Consider the following 22,259-nt stretch of genomic DNA (forward strand, 5'->3'; position numbering starts at 1 on the left):
CTGTCACTTTAACCATGGCTGCCAATTCGTCCCCTTCTAGCTGTACATAATGCTAATACAGAATGCAAGTATTAATGCAGGGAGGGGAGCCAAGCAGTAGTTTTAGAATTTGAGGCCAATTCTGAAAATAGCTGCCTATGAATTATTATATTATTGTTATTATTAAGATAAGGTCCACCGACTGAGTTGCCACTTCCCTGTCAGTTTTGTCATGTTCTTTTGCTGTATGTGGCAGCTGAACCTGATTTTTGATTTTGTAAGCTAACCTCTGTTAATAAAAGGTTTATAAAGTTTATTTTTGCCAAAGATATGCAATTGTTGCATTATATATGGTATTAAAGAATAAAAAAAGTTTTTTTTTCTTTTACTGATTTAGTGTTTGTTGTTCACTACATCATCAGACTGTAAAGGCACATTTTCAATATCTCTGACACACAAAAGACACGAAGACATTAATTCCCAGTGGAGCTATTATTTAAAATTATTCAAATTTCCAAATTCTGTTGAAATTTTTTTTTTTTTTTTTTTTTTACTATTTAAAAACAAAATGAGAATTATTATTTTATTTGTTTACACTAAAACATTATTTAATCGTTGTTTCTGTAAAATGTTTCATCCAGTTGTAATCTAAGAAACGAAAACTGTTTTATTAATTTTTTTGTCCAGTTTGTCAATGTCAACATTTTTTCAAGCAAACAGCGAGTCAACAAAGAGGTGTTAATCACAGCTCTTTCAGGATCATTCCTCACTGTGACAGGAAGGTCATGTCAAGCGCATTGCATTGTGGGATGTTCTTCCACAAGCTTTGTTCATCTTGGGTAATCTATGCATACATAATATTTGCATACCGTGCACAGTATAACTACCCTATTCTGTAGCAATAATAAGAGTAAATAACATGCAAGTATGCAATGTTTTTTATGACTTGCTTTATGCTTTTGATGGATAACACCGCCATCCAGTGGTCAGTTGAAGACATAGACTGATCACAGAAATACAGAATGATTCACAGTGCTGCTGAATTAATATAGTCATCTTACTTCTCATTGTGGGTTTTGGAACTAAAATGAGGTGACCCAGAGACATGGGTTTTTAAAAGTATTGATTATCTTTATTATTATTATTATTATTATTTTAAAGGTCTAATGATTGCAGTAGCTACTCTCTTCTTTCTCAGTGTGTGTGGCTTTCTTGCTGTCCACTGTTCCCTTGACTTACGGCATTGAACCCCCGGCCTTGATACATGAGCCATATCTTTGTAACAGATACCTCTTTTTTTTCAGCCCATTTGAGGTTTGAGTTCAGGGTGCTGTATTGCACAGCTGCTGTAACTTTCACACACTCCCATCACTCTACTCCAGCATTATTGCAGGTGCAAAGATAAGAACCGGGCCAAGACTTGGGACAGAATAAAACTCACCCCTAACTTGGGCTTTAAACTGGGCCTCAGTTCATGTGAAGCAGAAGCAGACCCTGCTGTGTGAATGTCCAGTAAAGGATTCACTGGAACCTTAAATCCATTCAACTTCAATTTCTCATACTCTCGCAGACATCCTCTCTCATTGTGCAGTTGGTTATAGTGACCTTGCACAAATCATTCCAGTGCTAAAGGACTGAAATATTTGTGACAAGAGGGTGATGGCAAGGGCTATAAATATCTTTTCAGTTTCAGCTTGCATGAGAACTAAAGTAATACAGAAAACCAAACCATCTGAATGGAACTGGAGTTTTTATATAGTGTAATTATTTTTAACATATTATTATTTTTGGTTATATAAAATAAACAAGCATCCAGAACACTCTTAATGGTTCACAATTTCTTTATTATTATTTCTTTAGTTTTTTGCATCAGCTAGCCTTGAAGGGCCTTAAAGTATCCTCTTTTCTGAACAAGTTTTAAGAAACATGATTCTGGAAATTTTGGATGCATAATCACTGTAAATTGATCAAGCTTTTCACTTCAGAAGTATGAATTAATTTGACAATATGTAATGCTGAATGCTTGTTGAAAGATGTAGAGATCTACATTATTCAAGCTAAAGATATCGTCTAATCTCAATTTTTCTGCACTCATCCATGCAGTATTTGTCAAAAGGTAAATCAAGCAGCATCTTGTGAATGGAGTATCTACTTCTAAATTACTTCTAATTATTAAATCTGAATCGTTTGACCAGAGAGGACAAGCACTGTGCGATGGAGTGCGATTATTTGGAGTGCGATGGAAAAGATTAGAAGCTCTCTCCATTAAATAAATAAATCTTAATCGATGGAATAGCTTCTCATTTAAATTAAAATGTTTATCATATTGTCTTGCCAAATATTCGTCTAGTTATGAACTATTTCTTTGACAATTTTTCAGCTTTTGCAGCATTTGTTGCTTTCTAATCACATTGTACGGAAAAGAGCAGCATCTCCTTTTGTAAAAGCAAGCCGAACAGCTTTGGAATAATATAAGGATGAGTAAATTATAACATGATTCACTTTTTTTTAATGCAGTGTGTAACTGACTTGTGCTTCTTGTAGCTTTATGAATGCACAGCAGTGGCTGGCGTAGGTCAGGTTGGCCTGCTTGAGCTCAGTAAACAGCTCTGGAATGGGAAGCTTTCTCAGAGGGTTTTCACGGGTGGCTGTCAGAAGCTTAAGAGTCCTCAGCATGTTTTCTGACAGGATGTGAACAGAAGTATGAGAGATGTCCCTGTAATTACAGCAGCCATTTCAGTGTTCAGAACAGGACTGGATGTATAGCTTGCTGCTGAACTACACAGGTAACAGAGGTTAGTGTGAGTGGAAAAAGGCATTGCTATAAGAGTTTGTGTTGAGGACATCGAGTGTGTGTGTGGTGCTCCAGCTGGTGAGTTGTATTGTTGTTGAAATGAGCGTTGTTCATGCTTACAGAATGATGGGGCCTATTCTATAAAAGCATATGTGTGGATATGACTCAACTGCTGGTTTCCCATGAGAAAGAGAGAGAGGGGATTAGATGAAAGATTAGAGGTTTTATGTGAGATGCTAATTTATGAATATATAAAGGATGTAACTGAACTCACAGTTTTTTAATTTTGGTACCATTGAGTGCATAGCTTACCTCACTGATCCCATTCTGTAGTAATCTCCTGCAATAGTACATAGTACATAGTTTGTTTAAAAAAAAAAGTAATGAAATAACTTTTCTGTTTTAATATATTTTGCAGCGTAAATTCCTGTGATGACAAAGCTGAATTTTTGCCATAATTCACTCCAGTCTTCAGTGTCACATGATCCTTAAGAAATCATTCTAATATGCTGATTTGGTGCTGAATAAATATTTCTCATTAACATCAATAATGAAGACAGTTGGGCTACTTAATATTTTTTGTGACAACCATGACGTTTTTTAAAAACTTTTTTTTTTTATTCTTTGAATGAATAGAGAGTTCAAAAGAACAGCATTTTTCTTAAATATACATACATGTCAATTTAATGTGCTGAATAAAACTTAACTTTCAACTGATAGTGAATACATTAAAAATCTGTTAATTTAATCTCTTCATAATTCTGGTAACTGAGAGTTCCATTTTTGTGTATTGTAAAAATGGAATTATACAAATCATGTAATATTGCCACAGTATTTTTTTTTAATAGTTTGAACAGGTTTTTTATTCACTCCAAGACTAACTATATTCAATTTAAGTGTGTGCATTCATTTTCACCAATTCAACAACCCATCATATTCACTCCTCATATAAAGGAATAATTAATTACACACTAGCACACTTACAGCTCAGTTATGGTGTCTGAGGAAAAGCCGTGACTAGGAATCCTATCTATGTGCATGTTATCTTGTAGATCACTGTAATGAAGATATGATACAACAGAGATTTAACATAGATCAGCTGTACTATATTGCTAAATTATTTTAAAATATTTACAAGTTGAGTTTTGGAATAGGAATCCACCCAAACCAATTGAAAATATACTTTAAAAAATGACTGTAAAAGACTGTAAATAATGCTACAGTAAAAACACTTTACTTACATTTAATGTGCTTTCTATGGACATAAAATCCCTTAAGTAAATTTATTTTAATGTGGACATCTTAATGTCTTTGACCCGTATACATTAAGACCGTGACAACATGAGTAGAGACTTACAATATAAATTCAAGAGCAGCAGAGTTGATCGCGGAGAAATCAGGCAGGAATTTAAGAGCAGTGTTTGATATATGTAGTCCTAAAGCAACACGCGCGCACACATACAGACAAGATTAATCAATGGAATATATATAACTCAATGAAAGACTGAAATTCTTGCGGGAATGTACTCCCTTTAAATTGCAGAACCACAGCATGAGACCAAAATGATTCAGATTTTACTAGAGAAGAGCAATGAAGACAGAAGAGAACTCACAGATAGCATGTAGCTTTGGAAGTCTCCAGAATACATATTTTAGGATCACAAGAATTTATAATAGTACTGTCAGATACTAAAATTATATTTAAAACTAAAACTAAAATTTGTGATTCAGATTTTAACTTACTACTTTTAATAGCTACAATATATTTTTTTGTCAAGAATGTAATTGGATGTAATTTCCACATTTTAGTGCAGCATACATTTATTTCCTTTAGCTCTGTCTGGTTGTAATCTGGTTGTGATGCATAATGAGCACTATTTGTTTTATGATTTCTCCCAAAAAATTACTCACCGAAACACGAAAATCTGATGAAAATTTAATTACCTTCAAGGCCATCCAAGATTTAGATCAGTTAAATTCTTCAATGGAACAGATTTTGGGGAAAAAATAGCAAAATATCACTGGCTGACCAATTCAGTTCACCTTGCAGTGAATGGCTGCCGTCAGAATGAGAGTTCAAACAGCTGATGAAAACTGCACAGTAATCCACAAGTAATACACATGATTACAGTCCATCAATTCATGGACTGATGGACGAAGCAGAAAGCTGTGTGCAAAAAAAAATCCATCATTAAGGTGTTTAGAACTTGAAATCATCACTTCTCGCTTAAATATTTATTAATATACTGTCCATAAAATAGCTTTCTCCAGTTAAAAAGTTGTCTCATCTGAATCAGGTGAGAAATATGAACAGATCAAGCACCATTTACATCAAATGTATGTATATATATATATATATATATATATATATATATATATATATATATATATATATATATATATATATGACAACAGGGATTGGACTTTTTCACTGGAGGGGAAACATTACTAGGGACATTATAAGAGTTTCATATTCTGGCGAGAAGCAACAGTGTAAAGTTAAACATCATAATTATGGATTTGATTCTTACAGACATGCAGCTTCTCAGATCAAGATATTAATTGATAGACTGGTGTCATGTAGATTACTTATGTCTTATTATGATGTTTATGTGATCTCTAAGATGGCACCCATTCAGTGTAAAGGTTATTGGTGAGCAAGTGACGTAATGCAAAATTCCTCCAAATCTGTTTCAATGAAGAAACAAACTAATCTATAAAATGGTTGGCCTGAGTATTTATTATTTTTAAGTGAATTATTCGTTTAAGGGCACTGGAAAAAATCAAACCACTATACAAATACCAACTTAATAACTTAACAAACTTATTCTGAGATTAATAATAATTATAAAATAATAAAAATAATAATAATAATAAAAGAGATTAATAATAATAATAATAATAATAATAATCTTTTAATAATAATAATAAAAACAAAACACTTGTCAATTATTCTGTCCTAGGTTTTGCAGTATTTTAATACTGTGATACATATCGGTAGTGTTTGGGTCACTGTTCCATATGAAAGTCTAAACATATTCTATCAAGCCAAAACTAAGCCAAAAGCCAAGAAGAGTTGTGAGCATTCAGTAGCAGTTTCTCTGGGATTGAATGCTTTGGATTCTTACTGAATGTACACTTCCAGGTTTTAATAGTAAACAGCTCGGTGTCCTTCACTCTTTGCATTCACATCCTCTTCAGCTCATGTAGTTCAGACAAGGCTGCTCGGTGAAGCACGCTGATCTGAGTCAGTTTGATCTCACTGTGCAAAATTAGACAGAAGAGATGTGATTCACCATCCATCAATGTGTTACAGTTATAAATAGTACAGTCTACTCAGAGGTGAGTGTGGTATTATAAGCAATCATATATAAAAGTTGACATGTCTATTTATCATATATCAAGTCATCTAAGTATAGCTTTTTTAATTGATTTATTTATCGCTTTCAATAGATTACCAATCACTTAATTTGTATTAGTGCAATCAAATGATTAATTGTGATTAATCGCATACACAATAAAAGTTTTTGTTTGTATCAAATATGCGTGTGTTCTGTGTATCTTTATTATGTATGTATAAATACACACACATACAGTATATATTTAGAAAATATTTACATGTCTATATTTAAACTAATTTAATTTATATTATAAAGCATAACATATTTTTCTGACATGTATACATGCATGTGTGTATTTATATATACATAATAATAAATATGTTATGTAAATAAATATTTAATTTTGAATGTGATTAATTGCAATTAATAATTTGACAGCATTAACTGATATCGAGTTTAATAAGATCGTAGACTCTGGAAACCTTTCAGCTTTTTTCTATGGGAACACAAACATTCTTTACTTAAATGGAAAGTATGCTACACATTCATAAACCTGATTATAATTTTGACACCAAGCAGAAACAGATTTACTGAAATCCAAACAAAATCACATTTTATCTGTTGACTAATTGGAATGAATTCAGATTTATCCATTTTTTTTTCTAAATATAAAATGTTTCCATACAAATCACATTGCACAAATTCATACAAATTAGTTCCCGCAAGCATACAAGCTTCATTTTCTCATGAGATCAGACTGGTTTAAATTTAAACTATCTCTGAGTGTGAGTGTGAGTGTGTGTGTCTAAAAACTCTTTCCAAGTATATTTGTGAACTTACACCAATCTTCCACTTCAGGAATCTAATAGGTTCTCATGAAAGTTAGTATGAGCAGAATGAGTCACAGCAGAAAGTAGGTCATTCAAGATGCGAGATGTTATGAGAAACGGAAACACAATTACCAGTAGCCTACTTACAGACTGCAAATAATCTATTTACTGTCAAGATTTTTGGTGTAATTCTTATCCCACGTTGTCATTAGTGTCTGCGTGTTCTCCCTGTGGATATTCATTCCATATGCAGACAGCACAATTACACAAAGCGCTCCGGACAAGAATCCTTGTAAAGCATGCAGGAAAGTAAATCTGGTACAAGACATGCAGATATTAAAAATGAGAAAAATCACTATATCTTTGTTAAATCATAATTTGACTGTTTTGAAACTGACGTATTTGTCCCTGATTGAGTTTGGGGAGTGGTTTTCTAAATGGCTGATGTAGGAAGTGTTTGAAAGCGAGCAATGTTTTTATTTTTGTGATTCCGGTTGGTATAAAGAGAAAAAACATCTGCAGCATGAACAATTCCTATGAAGGACTGTTTGTTCTTGCAGCGCAGAGTAGAAAGTCTGACAAGCTGAGGCACACAAACTGAAAAGCTCTTGATGCTTTTTCCAAAATGGAAAAGTAAAGAAGTCTGATGTAAAGAAAACAAAGCATAGACAGGCATAGTGAGGCTCAGAGCACAAAAAGGCCCTGTAAGGCTATCCATCTTCAGATAGACTGAGTTGTACAACATTATCTAAACTGAATGGCAGTTGGTTTAAAACAGAAATAGAATCCACGATTAACCTGCTTGAGGAGTCAATGATGGTTTTATTTCGTCTACACCTTTACCTCTCTATTATTTATTTATTTATTTATTGGCTGGTTGAAATAACAAATGACTTCATGCAATAAATAAAAAAAAAACACACTCCCACGTGACAGACTTGAGAATTTGTATGAGGGACAATAGCCTTGAGATTACAAAAATATTCTGTGTCACACAAAAGAATCATGGATTCTTTGTCAATCACACTCTCTCCAAACCACGATAACCATGCCACTGAGAATCTTAGGTTTTTAATGAGACTGTCAAGTTGTCAGTGTTGTTTATTACTTTCATTATTATACAACAAAATTTTTATTTATTGAATAATTTTGTTTTATTTAAAATAAATGTAAGAAAAGTAGTGAACAGATCTCTAATCATGATTAAAGAATACAATATAGTTCGTTTTGAATAACTAAAAGAAAAAAGCTAAATTAAATTATTTGTTAGCAATAAATGAAAATTGTTCATATTTTGTAGTGACGTTTCATAGTAATTTTTAATATTAATCTTTATAAGGAAGTATTCATTATACTGTTTTATGTACCTACATTATTTTTGGTATTATTTATATATATTATTATACTATTTATTCATATTTTGAAGTAGCTGTTCATTTTAGATTTTCAGTTTTACATTATTTTTATATTTGCTTTTGTCATTTTCCTTTTTTCTGTGTTTGTTTTATTTACGTTTTGATTTTAGAACTTTTTTTTGTTCAGCTAGTTGTTTATTTACCGATTTACTTTATTTATAACATAATAATATAGGAATTATTTATTTATAACATGAATCTAATATATAACATTTATTTCATTTGATTTCAACTCTATTTCAAGGAATGAAAACACATTTTTAAATAGTTTTCAACATCCAAAACAACTACAGCATCAAAATATTTGAAGTGAGGATTCTTATGTGGAATTCATAACTATGTATTTTATTGTGACTTTGTGTGTGTGTTTATACTCACAGAAATGTTGTATTTTTCGGTATATATCTTGGATTCTCATTCAACCTTGTTGCAGAAGAAATAGTTGAACCATTGAATGAATGGTAGAGCATTGCATTTGTAGCGCAAAAGGTTGTGGGTTCGATTCCCACATGTTAGGTAAAAAAAAGTAAAAGTGATAAAATTGTCTGCCAAATGAGTGCACTGTAAGTTGCTTCAGGTAATAGTGTCTGCCAAATGTGTGAATGTAATGTAAATGCATGAAGCAGCTGACACTAAAGTACAGCAGCAACACCATCATCTTCTCTTTCAGTTAGAAAGGTTTTGAACTGAGGCCTTTAGTTCAACTCCAGAGCTCTGCTGACGTCCAGGTGAGTTCAGGGTTGAACCGCTCAGGCTGGTCTTCATTAGGGGTCTGTTTGCTTGGTGTTTTCTGGTTGTAATGGGGTTAGGTTCTAGTGAAGCTGTAGGGAGGTTGATCTCTTTTAAAGAGGCGTTCTGATCCTCTGATAACCTCTCTCCCAAGTAACATCCCCTCCGAATCCTTATTTCTCTCTTTCTCTTATTCTTTTCTTCTTAAAGTGAATGGGGTCCTCCCTATCTATACTCACTTGAAAGCTATACAAAACAGTTTTCATTTTGTAGTTACCAGTGTGTTTTTTCCACACCTTGGCTGCCTTGAAGTTCTATTGGAAAATAATAAAATAATCAATTTAGAGTATTAATTGCTGTGCACTGCTGCTGTGTGTACTTGAGTTAAAGTGTTGTAAGAGCTGTGATTGGAATACAGCCATGACGGAGAGCCGTTCATCTGTGGGCTTTATAACACAGTCTGAATCAATGCATAACCTTGAGGAGCAGTTAGAAGGGAAAGGGTGTTTTTATTACTATTATTACTAAATTCTGTTTCTTTGACCTGAATGTAGAATTCAACTATAGTGGCTTCAAGAAAACTTTTTTTATTTTTATGATATGGTTCCCTTTGAGCACCAGTTTAATTATGACGATGAAATTTCAGTTTAAGATGTAATTCCCACAATACAACTGAAGCTTTAGATGCTTTTGAACGCGTAGAGTTTTGTAATGCCGCAATAATTAGAAACGATAGTGAAGCAAAGTGAATATTTAGGTCAATTCCTGTTTCATTACTACAGAGTCCCAAAAGCGAGAGTGAGGGAACGGGGGAAATGAGACTTGTGTCGCTGCATCTGTTTGAAATACGTAATTAAGCCCTCTCAGCAACATTCTTATTTTACCTTGATGATAAGGACGTGGAGGTGCTAAAAATAGCTGGCTGGGTTAGGCAATCGGAGGACTGTTCCTGTCTTATCAAGCCCAGGTGAATACACAACAGAGCGCGCAGGAAACAACAGAGCTTCTGTAATAAACAAAATGAAGAAGAGCAGAAAATGAATGTGAATGAAAGTGACACATTATTGCACCTATGCACACAGTGCAATAATATTAATAACAATAATAAGAAAAATAAGAATAAATATTATTACATTCATAATATAATAATAATAACAACATTATATACTATTGTTTTTTATTTATATTCAAATAAAATTGTCATTTTAATATTTACTTTAGCTTTTTTTTACATTACTATTTTTTTTATTTTATTAATACAATAATATTAACATTAAGTTATTTTAATGTTCCAGCTTTAAACTAAATGAGAAATTATGTTGCAACTAACTGAAATAAGTTTAGGTTTATGGTATTTCAGAATTTAGATTTATTTCAATTAACAAAAGTTTTAGTTTTGGTTCTAATTTTAGTCAACTTCAATAACCCTGTAAATTACTTGATATTGTTTTCAAACATAAGGCATTTTTAGGTATTTAGAAAATTTTCTGAAAAACAAAAAACAAAAAACGTAATAATAAATAACGCTTACACTGAGAAAAATAAATAAATACAAATCTTACAAATCTTACAAATGGATCCTAGGAAAAAAGAGAATTTGAAAAATAGAAATACAAATAAAGTTAATGTATAAAATAAGAAAATACATATTTGTGGGGTGAAAAATTGGGTTGTATTATTGTACAAACTTTACTTCTCAAGAAAACAGGACAAAACGACTAATAATTTAATAATAAAAAATGTTTTGCATCTCAGCACTGCAAATTGAACTTGACATTGCATTGTCATAACACACAACACGTCAGCAGGGGGCAGAAGAGAACCATGAAGGAGAACATCAACCCTTCTGTGTAGTAGCTCAGGGCGATGCTGTTGTAACCTATTCATGTCAACCTACATTTGTGCAACTGTTCATGTTTGCTTACACCCCAAACCCTGTTTAATATGTTTTGTTAAGCAGAGTAAGATTTCATGTTGATAATTTCGCAATGTTTATGCAAAGATATGTGGTAAAGTATATATATGTATAGTCTGGGGAAATTAACCCTAAAGCATATGCATATTTAAAATGAAACAACCTTTCAGCATTTGGCCTCACAGACAGTCACCTCTGGATGTTGTATTTAGCTTTGAGCCAGCTGCAAGCTGTGATCTGGATGTTCATAGCCTGATGCCTATCTGCCTGGAGCCTTGTGCTATCTGCCTACACACAGCGTAGGCTACGACATTCTGCATTCCTAGTGATGTGCTCCCTTGCTGATGAGATCTTCAATTTTGTTCTCGCTTCCGTGGATACAGTAGCCCCCAAAGATGTAGCATCTGATAATGGGGTTGAAAAAAAAGAGCATGTTTCTGCACAAAAAAGCATCTGCTCGGAGCAACGGTGTAAAGGATAAATGTAAATGAGTATGTATTACAACAAAACAAGAGTCATTTAATTGACGAGCACACGTGTACATCCTCTGAACTTGTCCGGACTGTTCTGTGGTTTAAGGACGAAAAACCTCGCAGATCTCATTCCGTTTTCAAGACCATCAGCAGAGACATATTGTGTCTTTCTGTGGAGACATGATAAGATACGCTCTGACAGCTACCTGATTCTCTTCACACTCTTTCATTGGCAGGAGCAAAAAAGCGCCCAGGGCTCAGGTGTACGGGGGCTTTGGGATAATGAAGGATTTTATAACTTTTTCCCCCTCAAGCATGTCTGAACATAGTGGATCTTGTCCAAAAAGCAGCATGCTAATGTATCAGTATCTGTTGTTTTTTTTCAATTTTGAGGAGGTGTCCGTTAGTAACAAATATGGCAGTATTCTGTATTTTTAACTTAAGGAATAGTTCACCTAAAAATGTAAACTGCTGAAAATTATGAGTTTGTTTCTTCACCGAGACAGATTTCTCACCAATTGATTCACTGCAGTGAATGGGTGCCGTCAGAATGAGAGTTCAAACAGAAAACACTACAGTAATCAACTGGTTATCCACATGACTCCAGTCCATCAATTAATGCATTTTCAATTCTAAAACTGAATGTTTGTAAATAACAAAGCCATCAATTTTTTTTTTTACTTCAAACCATTGCCTCCACATAAAATATAAAATCCTCTGTCTATAATATTATAGACAATATCTTGTCTGAATCGGAAGAGAAGAATGCACACCAAAACAGTTCTAAACAAATATGTTGATGGATTTTGATGTGAGAAGACAACAGGGCATGGATGGATTTTTGTCACTGGACGAAGCATTAATATGGATTAAGTTAAGTTAAAATGTTAAAGCAATGATGGATTTTTTCTTACAAATATGCAGTTTCGCACTTCACACAGTGTTATTTGATGGACTGGAGTCATATGGATTTCTTGTGGATTGTTATACTCAGCTGTTTGATCTCTCATTCTGACGGCACCCATTCACTACAGAGGATCCATTGGTGAGCAAGTCAGTAATGTTCAGTTTCTTCTAAACATCCGTTTGGATGAATAAATAAATACACTCCTTTGCACACTGGTGGCCTGTGATGTTCAGCAAATTGCCGTATTTGGATGAACTGTTCCTTTAATTTAATGTTACCTGACATTGCAAATATGGGAAATTAGCTCTGTGAATAAAATGAAAATAGGGACTAGGATGTCATGCAGGCTGTGACTCACTGAAAACACAGGGTGGCTTTTTCCTTGACGTATTATAACAGGTAGGGATGCTGTTGTGTGTATTGGCATGCGCTGGTAGTGAAGAAGCAGAGGAATATTGGATCTGTGGAATAAAACTTTCGAACAATGGTTGTTTCGGCAGTTGTTGACATCAGCAGATGACATGCAGCAAAACATGTTATGTCTTGGACTGGTGAAGTCAAACAAAGCCAGTTCTTCCCCCCCCCCCAGTCTATTATTGTATTATGAAAGGAGGGAGCGGTAAATTCTTATGAGCGACATACTCCTTCACGCTCTGGCAGTCTTCTCTTTCTCTGTCCCTCTTTTCCCTCTCTCTCTCTCAATCAAACCCATCAACCTCATTAACATTCCACATCCAGGAGCAAACCAAGCGTTCAGCTTTGAGAAGAGAGGACAAAAGTAGCATGCTCTCCTGAGGAAAACACATTGACATTTTGTCAAGTCAGAGTGTTGGTGAGGCTTTCTTCCGTGGAACTGGGTTCGTTGTAAAATGATGCCGTAAGGAAGATTTTCTCCTGTTGTACATCCACTATTTCTTGAAATTTTCTTGAATACTTTTTTAAGATTCCTCAAAATTCCTGTTACTGTAAGATATAGCATAAGCAGGGCAGTGTAGGCCATTTCATTCTACATGTTAGATTGCTTTTGCTTACTCTCACTGTATAAGACAGTATATTGATAATATTCATAATAAAGTTAATTTAAAAATAACTTTCAGACAGAGGATAAGCAGTATGGCAAATACATAAATGAATAGATAGTCCATATACACTCTCTCTCTGTCTCTTACATATGTGTATATGTATATGTATATATGTGTGTGTGTGTGTGTGTGTGTGTGTGTGTGTATATATATATATATATATATATATATATATATATATATATATATATATATTACATTTTTGTATAGTAACATATAATAAATATCATATAATAAAGTTGTCACATTTGTGTATAAACAAGATATGAATAGTAGGTTTTTATTAATTGATAAATGGTTTATGAAATGTTTTATTGAATATTTATGTTTTAATTTTAATTGAAAATGTTGCTTTTTTTATAATATAATACAATATCAGTTTTAATAGTTATATAATATTATATATTATAGTTTATTATATAGTATATTATATATTAATAGTTATATAATATAAGTATATAAATTATTACTATAATAAATGGTTAAAAGTTTTTGAACTTAAAACTAATAAAAATAAAAGAATGTATATATATATATATATATATATATATATATATATATATATATATATATATATATATATATATATATATATGTATAAATGCACTGTGTATAACACATTAAATGGTCTCAGGATGGACCCCAATGTATATAGTTATTAGTTAGATATTTAGATAATATTCTTATTTTTATCTACATAGCACCATAGGACAGTTTCATATCTCTGCATTGTTTGAGTTATGAATGGGTGACATGACAACAGCTGTATGAATTCAGCAGATGCTTTGAGAATCCAAGTCATGGCTGAATGTTTCTGCCATGTCCTTCATTTCATTACACAAGTCCTTCATAGTCATTACCTCTGCCTGAAGGAGGCTTGTTGCTCTTTAACTGCACTCCAGATAATCCTGTTTGATCAGACTGTAACTATGCTGTGTCATTTAATGAATACTAACTGGGCTGAGTTGAGTTTGAACTAAAAAATAAAAACAAACCGTGTCATTACAGATCTATGTTTGGATTTCATTAGCAATTGACTTAAATACAAGGCTCAAGGACTTAAAAGATTTTCAAGCACCTGGTTGTTTAGATGTTAAACAAAGTTAATTTAAGTGAGACCACATGACTAGGTTTTATCCTTGATTCAATGCATACAGAAGCTTACATGATTGCCTTAGTAAATTACCTTGGGATTAGATTATATGACATGCAAGCTGGGTTGTGCATCTTGACGGAGCTGACCGAAGATTTGCGTACATTTACAGGCGGCAGCTTTAGCGCCACTGAGATCAATGACCAGAGGTGAAAACCTCATCAATGCTCACTGGGCAAATGGTGACCTTCTGCAATAATGAACAGCAATCAATTTTACAGCCTCCTTTAAACTAGCCATGGGGAAAGGGATATGCTGAAAAAGCCTTTTTCTGTGAAACACGAGGGGTTAAAAACCAGCTCGAGATTGCATTTGCAGCGGCCGACCTGAATGAATACATAAATCATATAAATCTATGAAGAAGGTTAGGTGGGGTCAAGGCAACCGCAAACATGAAGCGTTCAATATTTCATGACTTCCAGAGTTCTTAGATAGAATTTGTGATGCAAGAATTTGCTTTTGTGAACAGCGAGTTATTGCTTTAACCGCTAAATGTCTTGGTGCACACCTTGCAGCTCACAGTTTTGAACTCCGTAGGATGCTGTCCACAGTCTGCCACACTGCAGGTATACATCTCAGGTGCGTGTTTCTTTGTTTTCCCCTACTCGAATGAAGCTAAAGGTATTTTTTTATTATTGTTTCCTTTTTGCACTGATGTCGATTCGCCCCTCTCCCTTAGGAGGGTACTAATGTTGTTTCTTTTTTTCTACTGAGATGAGTCAGCAAATCACACCATTATTTCACACTAACTTTCCTGGCTATAAATTCAGTTAGACGTTCATAAACTCTCCCTGCTGGCTATTTATGTCTGAGGTGTTTGTGGTGAAACAATGAGCTGCTGAGGTTTCTTGCTGAATTTATGGCCTGCCATGTCAGAGTCTCACATTGAATTGCCCCCTTGAAGTTTGACTCAAGACTCTGTTCTCCTCTACTTCTAATGAAGAGAGCGAGCTGGAGAGCGCTGCCTGAGTTGTTAGTTGCTGTCTCGGTTGAAGTTTGCTGTGCAAAATCTGTCCTCTCGCACAGAAGTAACACAAAAAGTCTCTCTCAAAGAATTGTCTCTGGAGAGAGAATCTAAAATTCTCTCTTAGGAAAGTACAGAGTGTTGCTTTTAACCCCCCATACTTAAAAATAGAAATGTGGGGTTTCATGACTTTGTTATGTGTAGGGAAAGATACCGAAACAAGACATTTGACAGCATCATCCTTCCAACTCAATCCCCCTTTTGTGTTCTCAAGGCAGACCCGGATGTTTGTGTACCCACTTAAAGGAGAAAAATCATTCTCTATTTGGTCTCAATCTTCACTGTTTCTGTGTTAGCTAGGCTATGTCAAAAGACCCATAGGCAAACATCTACATATAATACACAGTATGCTATTACTTACATAACTGTAATATGGGTCCATAAAAGGGTCATTTTATATTATACAGACTGATATGGCAGTCTTCTGACACCAGGGTTGTGCTAGGGCTGTCGCTATGTTAGATTTTCACTGCTTGATTATTGTGGCCAGAAAACTAACAAAAAAACTAAAACAAAAATATGATTAATAATAATTAAGCTATCAGTCAAAATAATATTAAAACTGGTTTATTTTAGTGATACATTGTTACAACCATACACCATTCAGATTTTTTTTCCAATTCAGTTCCTGAATCTGAATTGAAAATGAAATGGTGAACAGAATGCAGAACTGTAATCTGAACTAGGATGCAAGTTAAATTATAAACAGGACTGAAAGAATTTAAATTCAAGTTTATAGGCCTTACAGACTTCTGATTCACATCAGATAGATAGATAGATAGATAGATAGATAGATAGATAGATTTGTTCCATTGTTGCATTTGTTAACATTTAACTATATTACTAATATAACATTAACATAAACTAACAATGGAAAAATAATAAAGCATTTATCAGTCTTAATTAGTGTTGATTCAATAATTTCTAGTGCTCTAGTGGTTAATAAGCAGAACTGCTTGCATTTTGCGGAAGAACATCGTAGCCGGAACTACTTCTCTCTGTTTATATTATTATTATAAGTGTATTCTAGTGATTCAGGACAGGCTAAAAACACGGTTTGGAAAGTGGATTCATGGTGTACTCGCTTATCGACCGCAGCTCTGATTGGTTGTTTCTTACCGGGAGCGTTGTATTTCTGCAAATGGCAATAGGACCACTGGGAAGAGCCAGAGGAACTTGATTTTTTTCACAGATTATCCATCTCATATTCTACTGTCAGGACATAATGACAGGTTTAACAAATACGTAAAAAAAAATTTTTTTTTACAAAAGTTACATACTGCAGCTTTAATGGGCCTAAGCTAACATATACAAACAATAAACAGTTGTATTTTTATTAACAAAGATTAATAAATACTGTAACTTTGTTTTGCTCATTGTGAGTAATATTAATTAGCTACATGTACTTACTATACGGTTATGGTTTGGATAAGGGTTTGGTTTAGGGTTACTTGCATGTAATTCTGCATAATTTATTGTTTTCATTATAGTAAGTACACGTAATGAGAACACCTTAAAATAAAGTGTTACCGTAATTTGTGTCAATCTGTTTGAAATGAGCAAAAAAGGGAGAGGAAATATGATATTTGTTCAACTGGCTCTTAAAGCTTAGTGTCGATGCCGTGAGAGGAGAGCATCCAATGCTTGATCAGGATTAATGCATCTCTCTGGGTTACCTGTGGTCACAGTGTCATCTGCATGTCTGATATTTCTCACGTTACAGGTGTAAATACATTTCCTCACACCCATCTCTTCTTTTAGTACTTCATCCAGATATTTCTCTCTGAATTTAGCATACTAGCTTGTATTTAGAACAGTGGGGGTGTCTCATTAAATTTTCTAAAAATGGTAGGATACTAATAGGAGCTTTATAAAACCATAATGTAAAATGCTGCATAGAGAAAAGAAACTAAAGCTGTTGGTCATTTAAAATATGCATTATGTTAACACATTCTGAGATATTTAAAAAGAAAATAGTTTGTGTTTTCTTCAGTTGAACTATGTTGAGTTCTCTTTGCCACGACTCACGAGTCACAGAGTATCACTTTAAGAATATATATAGCAAGACTTTAAAATTGCAAACTAGATGTTAACTGGTTTTTATCATTTATTTTCAGTATAACTTTATATGAAACACTTTATTATTTTGAGTTGGAAGTCTCAACAAGCTGTTTGTACGGAAACATGATTATGATGATCCTCAAAATGTGTTTTTACTGTTCTGTGTCTTCACCATTATCTGCTTAGAATTATGAAAAAACAAAAGCAAAAAAATTTAATAATTAATTTAATTTAGACACTCTTTAGTGGAAGTGGAACTGCTACAGATACACATTTATTGAAGACAAGTGTCACATTCACATATCACATTTCAAGGAAAGAAAAAAACAACAACACTTGTGTTAAAATTAATATGTTCATTGCATATGTGTAAAAACATATAGTAGATTTCTAACAGTGTTCACACACAGGTACCACAAATGCAGAATGATGTTCCAGAAATGTCCAATACCTTTCTTAACAAGTTACTTTTTCTGCTGGCTTTCTAGCTCTCTTTAATGCTCATGAACATTACAATGTGTTTCATTGTTTAGGTGACAATTATTGTTGATACAGTAATATACAATTTGTGTTTCTCTTGTAAAAGTGTAAACATGTATAAAGAGTCTGACTTATCATGTATAAAAACTGACTGAGTTAACACAAAAATAACTTTGCTGAATTCAATTAACTGCACATGTTACACTTTTTAAATGTATGTCTGATCTTATGCAACTGCATCATTATATTCTCACAGCAGGTTTTCCCTTTCTTAAAATATCTGGCAGTATAGAGGATAGAGAATACTGGTTTATATCTAAGGGACAATATTTTAGAACTTTACGTCCAACGCATGGTTCCATTGCGACTGATGTTTTCCTCCTGTGTTTCTCACGCGTTTGAGGCTCACGGCCCTTTTATCCAAACAAACAACTGCAGAACATCCCTACCAAGACACACTCAATGCTCTACAGAGAGGCGGACTTCAAAGCACGTCTGTCAGCCGCTAGAAACCTCGCACCTTTCCTCTCTAAATGATTAATTCTTTACTCTGTCTCTCTTTTTAATCTGCACGAGCCCAAAACTCCCTGTGGAACAGGAAGGAGCTGAATTTCACTGTCACCAGGAGAAAAAGGACCATTCAGAGCAGACATAACCTTCAAAAGTGAATTAACAAAATAAAATGAAAAAAACATCAGTATTGCTGGAAATAAATTTTGGGATGGACAAAAGCTTCTTTTTTGTTGTTGTTTTACACCGTCTCCTCATTTCTATTCAAGGATGTCAACATATCAGTAGAGCTGACACTATTATTTATTGAGTGAAACGAATGAATAAAATTTCTTGCTGTGACAGACCACATACACACATGCCCTCATAACACAAGCCAAAGCTGTCAAAGTATTCATTAACATTCAAACCTACCCGCTGAGTCGCACGTCCTAACCTGCACACGTTAAAAAGCACCCACACACGAATCACATTTATTCACCTCATCTGTTTTTTTCCCGTCTTTTTGCTCCCAGAGACCCTTGCACGATGCATTAGATTGGCTGTCACATAACCGGCTGGTACGGAGAGGGTGGGACTGCCTGTGATTGATGGCATGAGGATAATGCATGATTGGCTCTATGACTAATGATCATGGTGAGTGAGAGTGACACAGTGGAAAAGAAACATGAAGTCAGGAAATGATTATGACGGGCCGAAACAAATGACAGCTACTCTGACATCACCCACTGCCCGATGACACGCAACAGAGCGATGAGGGCAGTCAGAGAGATTGAGCTGTTGCCTGCCTTCTCTTCTGTGATGAACAATGCACCATTTACCCAGGCTTCATAGCTTCTCTTCACGGTGAATACAAGTGAGCAGAGGTATGTCAATATGAAGTGATCTGTTTACCTGAAGTGATGCATTTGGGTTCATGCCGGTTTCATCAGCTCTGCTCCTAATGCCATACCTTAAAGGGATACTCCACACAACAATAAAAATCCTCTCATCATTTATTCTCCCTAATGCCATCCCATTGTTTCTTCTGTGGAACACAAAAAAAGATTTTTTAGAAAAATAATCCATCTCTGTCAGTGCATCTAATGCAAGTGGATGGGCCCCTCAAAATTGGCGTTTCAAAAACCACTAGGACTCCGGCTGAAAAATCTGCATCTTATGAAGCGGAACGATAGGGGTATGTATGTGTGAAAAATATGAATATTTCCAAAATTTTAAACTATGGACTATAGATTTGGGCCAACTTTCAGCATGTGGTGAAATGTGACGTATGCGTTTTGTGAAACTGGCATGTAAAGTGGCAGTCCTCTGTGCTTCTGTGATATCTTTTGCACTAGTTTCATCAAATATTTTATATAATTTAAGAATCTTCAACTTTGAGGGTCCCATACACATGCATTAAATTTATGGTGACTTAAAAAGCTGAAAAAACAACTTCTATAGAAGAATAAAAAAAGTTATGCAAATGCTCCAAAAGTGTGTGCAGCATGTTTCTGTATTTGTTTGCATTGTGAGTATTTGCAGCACGTTTCTGTATTAGTTTGTGTTCAGTACTTCCAGCATGTTTATGTATTTATTTGCACTGTGAGTATTTGCAAGGTGTTGTATTTGTTTGCATTGTGAGCATTTGTAGCATGTTTCTGTATTTGTTTGTATTGTGAATATTTGCAGCATTTTCTGTATTTGTTTGCATTCTGAGTATTTGTAGGACATTTCTTTGTTTGCATTGTGAGTATTTGCAGCATGTTTCTGTATTTGTTTGTATTGTGAGTATTTGCAGCATGTTTCTGTATTTGTTTGTGTTGTGAGTATTTGCAGCATGTTTCTATATTTGTTTGTGTTTTTTTATCAGCATGTTTCTTTATTTGTTTGCTTTGTGAGTATTTGCAGCATGTTTCTGTATTTGTTTGCATTGTATTTTCAGTATGTTTCTGTATTTGTGCTATGATCACTTTAGCATATTTTTGTATTTGCTTGCGTTGTTAGTATTTGCGACACGTTTCTGTATTTGTTTGTTTTGCGAGTATTTTCAGCATGTTTCTGTTTTTGTTTGCATTGTGAGTGTTTGCAGCTCGTTTCTGTATTCGGAATAGTCACAGAATATCACTTTAATGCATGACTTTTTGTTAAAATAGTAAAATAGATGTAATCTGTTTTTATTAATCGCTTTTAGTGTAGGTTTATATGACTTTATTATTTTGAGCTGGAAGTCTCAATAAGCCGTTTGCAGAGAAACATGATTATGATCCTAAAGTATTTACTGTTTTGTGTTTTAAATTGTGTTTATTTTTGATTTAACAAAATCTCTGCTTTGAAATGGTTAATTGTAATTTGATTAAAAAAAAAAAAAAAACTGTAATTTTGACGCTCTTTAAAGGTGCGTGGCAGATGTACTGCTGAAAGTATCCACATTTATAGAAGTCAAGAAATCACAGTGGCTTTCACACACAGCCCTTTTTGGAAAATTACTGGTAAATTACCGTTCAGAGATGAGGTGTGAACAGGACCTTTTGAAAAATACAAGGAATTCATTTAGCGCAATTTTCTGAGATTTGAAATTGCAGAATTACCAGGAAATTTCCATTTTGAAGTTTGAACAAAGCTTAAGATTACCCATCACTAGTTTGAACCAACACAATCTTATCGAAATTCAAAACTGTCTTAGGTTTTGGTGAATTGTTGGTGAATTCATATGCATTTTTGTGATCTGCAATTCTACATACACTCCAGTTATGGTTGTGTTCAGGAGTGAGGTTATGGGGTGGATCTTCATGCTTAATTATTTTTTTTTAAATCATGTTTTTGTATGATTCACATCATATGATTTACTGTATATGAAATCATCGCCTTTAAAATAGTTATGTTTTCCATAGTATCAATGACACAATGTGGGAATATTTGCATAACTTAACCCAAATGTTCATGCAAAGAAAGAAGGTGTAACTTTTATTCTTGCTGTTGCTGCCGCCGCCATGTGGTGGGTACGCTGTGTTTTGCTCTCTTCCAAAAGACACAACTAGAAATCAGTGGTTAAGTTGAATTTAGGGGGCAGCTGTGGCCTAATGGCTAGAGAGCTAGACTAGTTACCAGAAGGTCGCTGGTTCAAGTCCTGGGCGGTGGATCTATAGCTGCCCACTGCTCCGGGTTTGTGTTCACTGCTGTGTGTGTGCACTTGGATGGGTTAAATGCAGAGCACCAATTCCGAGTGGGTAACCATTCTTGGCAAATGTCAGGACTTTCACTTTACAACACTGTTCCAGTTCAACCCAAGTATTTGAGTGTGTGCAACACATTTTATGGAGGACTGTTTCCTGATCTTGGGAAAGTAGACTACAATGCTGGCTGTTCTGACTCACAGTCTGTAAGTACGTTTACATATGTAAAAGATTTAACACTGATGATTCAAACGCAAGTCTTGAGCAGTGTAGAGTAGCGCTTGTCATTTGTCATTTCTCTGATCACAAATGCAGACATGGTTTCATGTTTATGCAGCACGATACACAACTCAACGTGTAAAAAGACAGTATAAGTCATTATAATCAGTAATTATGCCCCCACTGGATGCA

The 22,259-nt window shown here is 34.2% G+C and overlaps 1 pseudogene; it reads right to left on the reverse strand.

Moving 5' to 3' along the window:
- Positions 1 to 2,487: 2,487 nt before the first annotated feature.
- LOC113112172 (lutropin-choriogonadotropic hormone receptor-like) lies at positions 2,488 to 21,310 on the reverse strand (annotated as a pseudogene).
- Positions 21,311 to 22,259: the final 949 nt, after the last annotated feature.

This window comes from Carassius auratus, chromosome 12, assembly GCF_003368295.1.
Source record: "Carassius auratus strain Wakin chromosome 12, ASM336829v1, whole genome shotgun sequence".
In the NCBI taxonomy this organism is placed as follows: domain Eukaryota; kingdom Metazoa; phylum Chordata; class Actinopteri; order Cypriniformes; family Cyprinidae; genus Carassius; species Carassius auratus.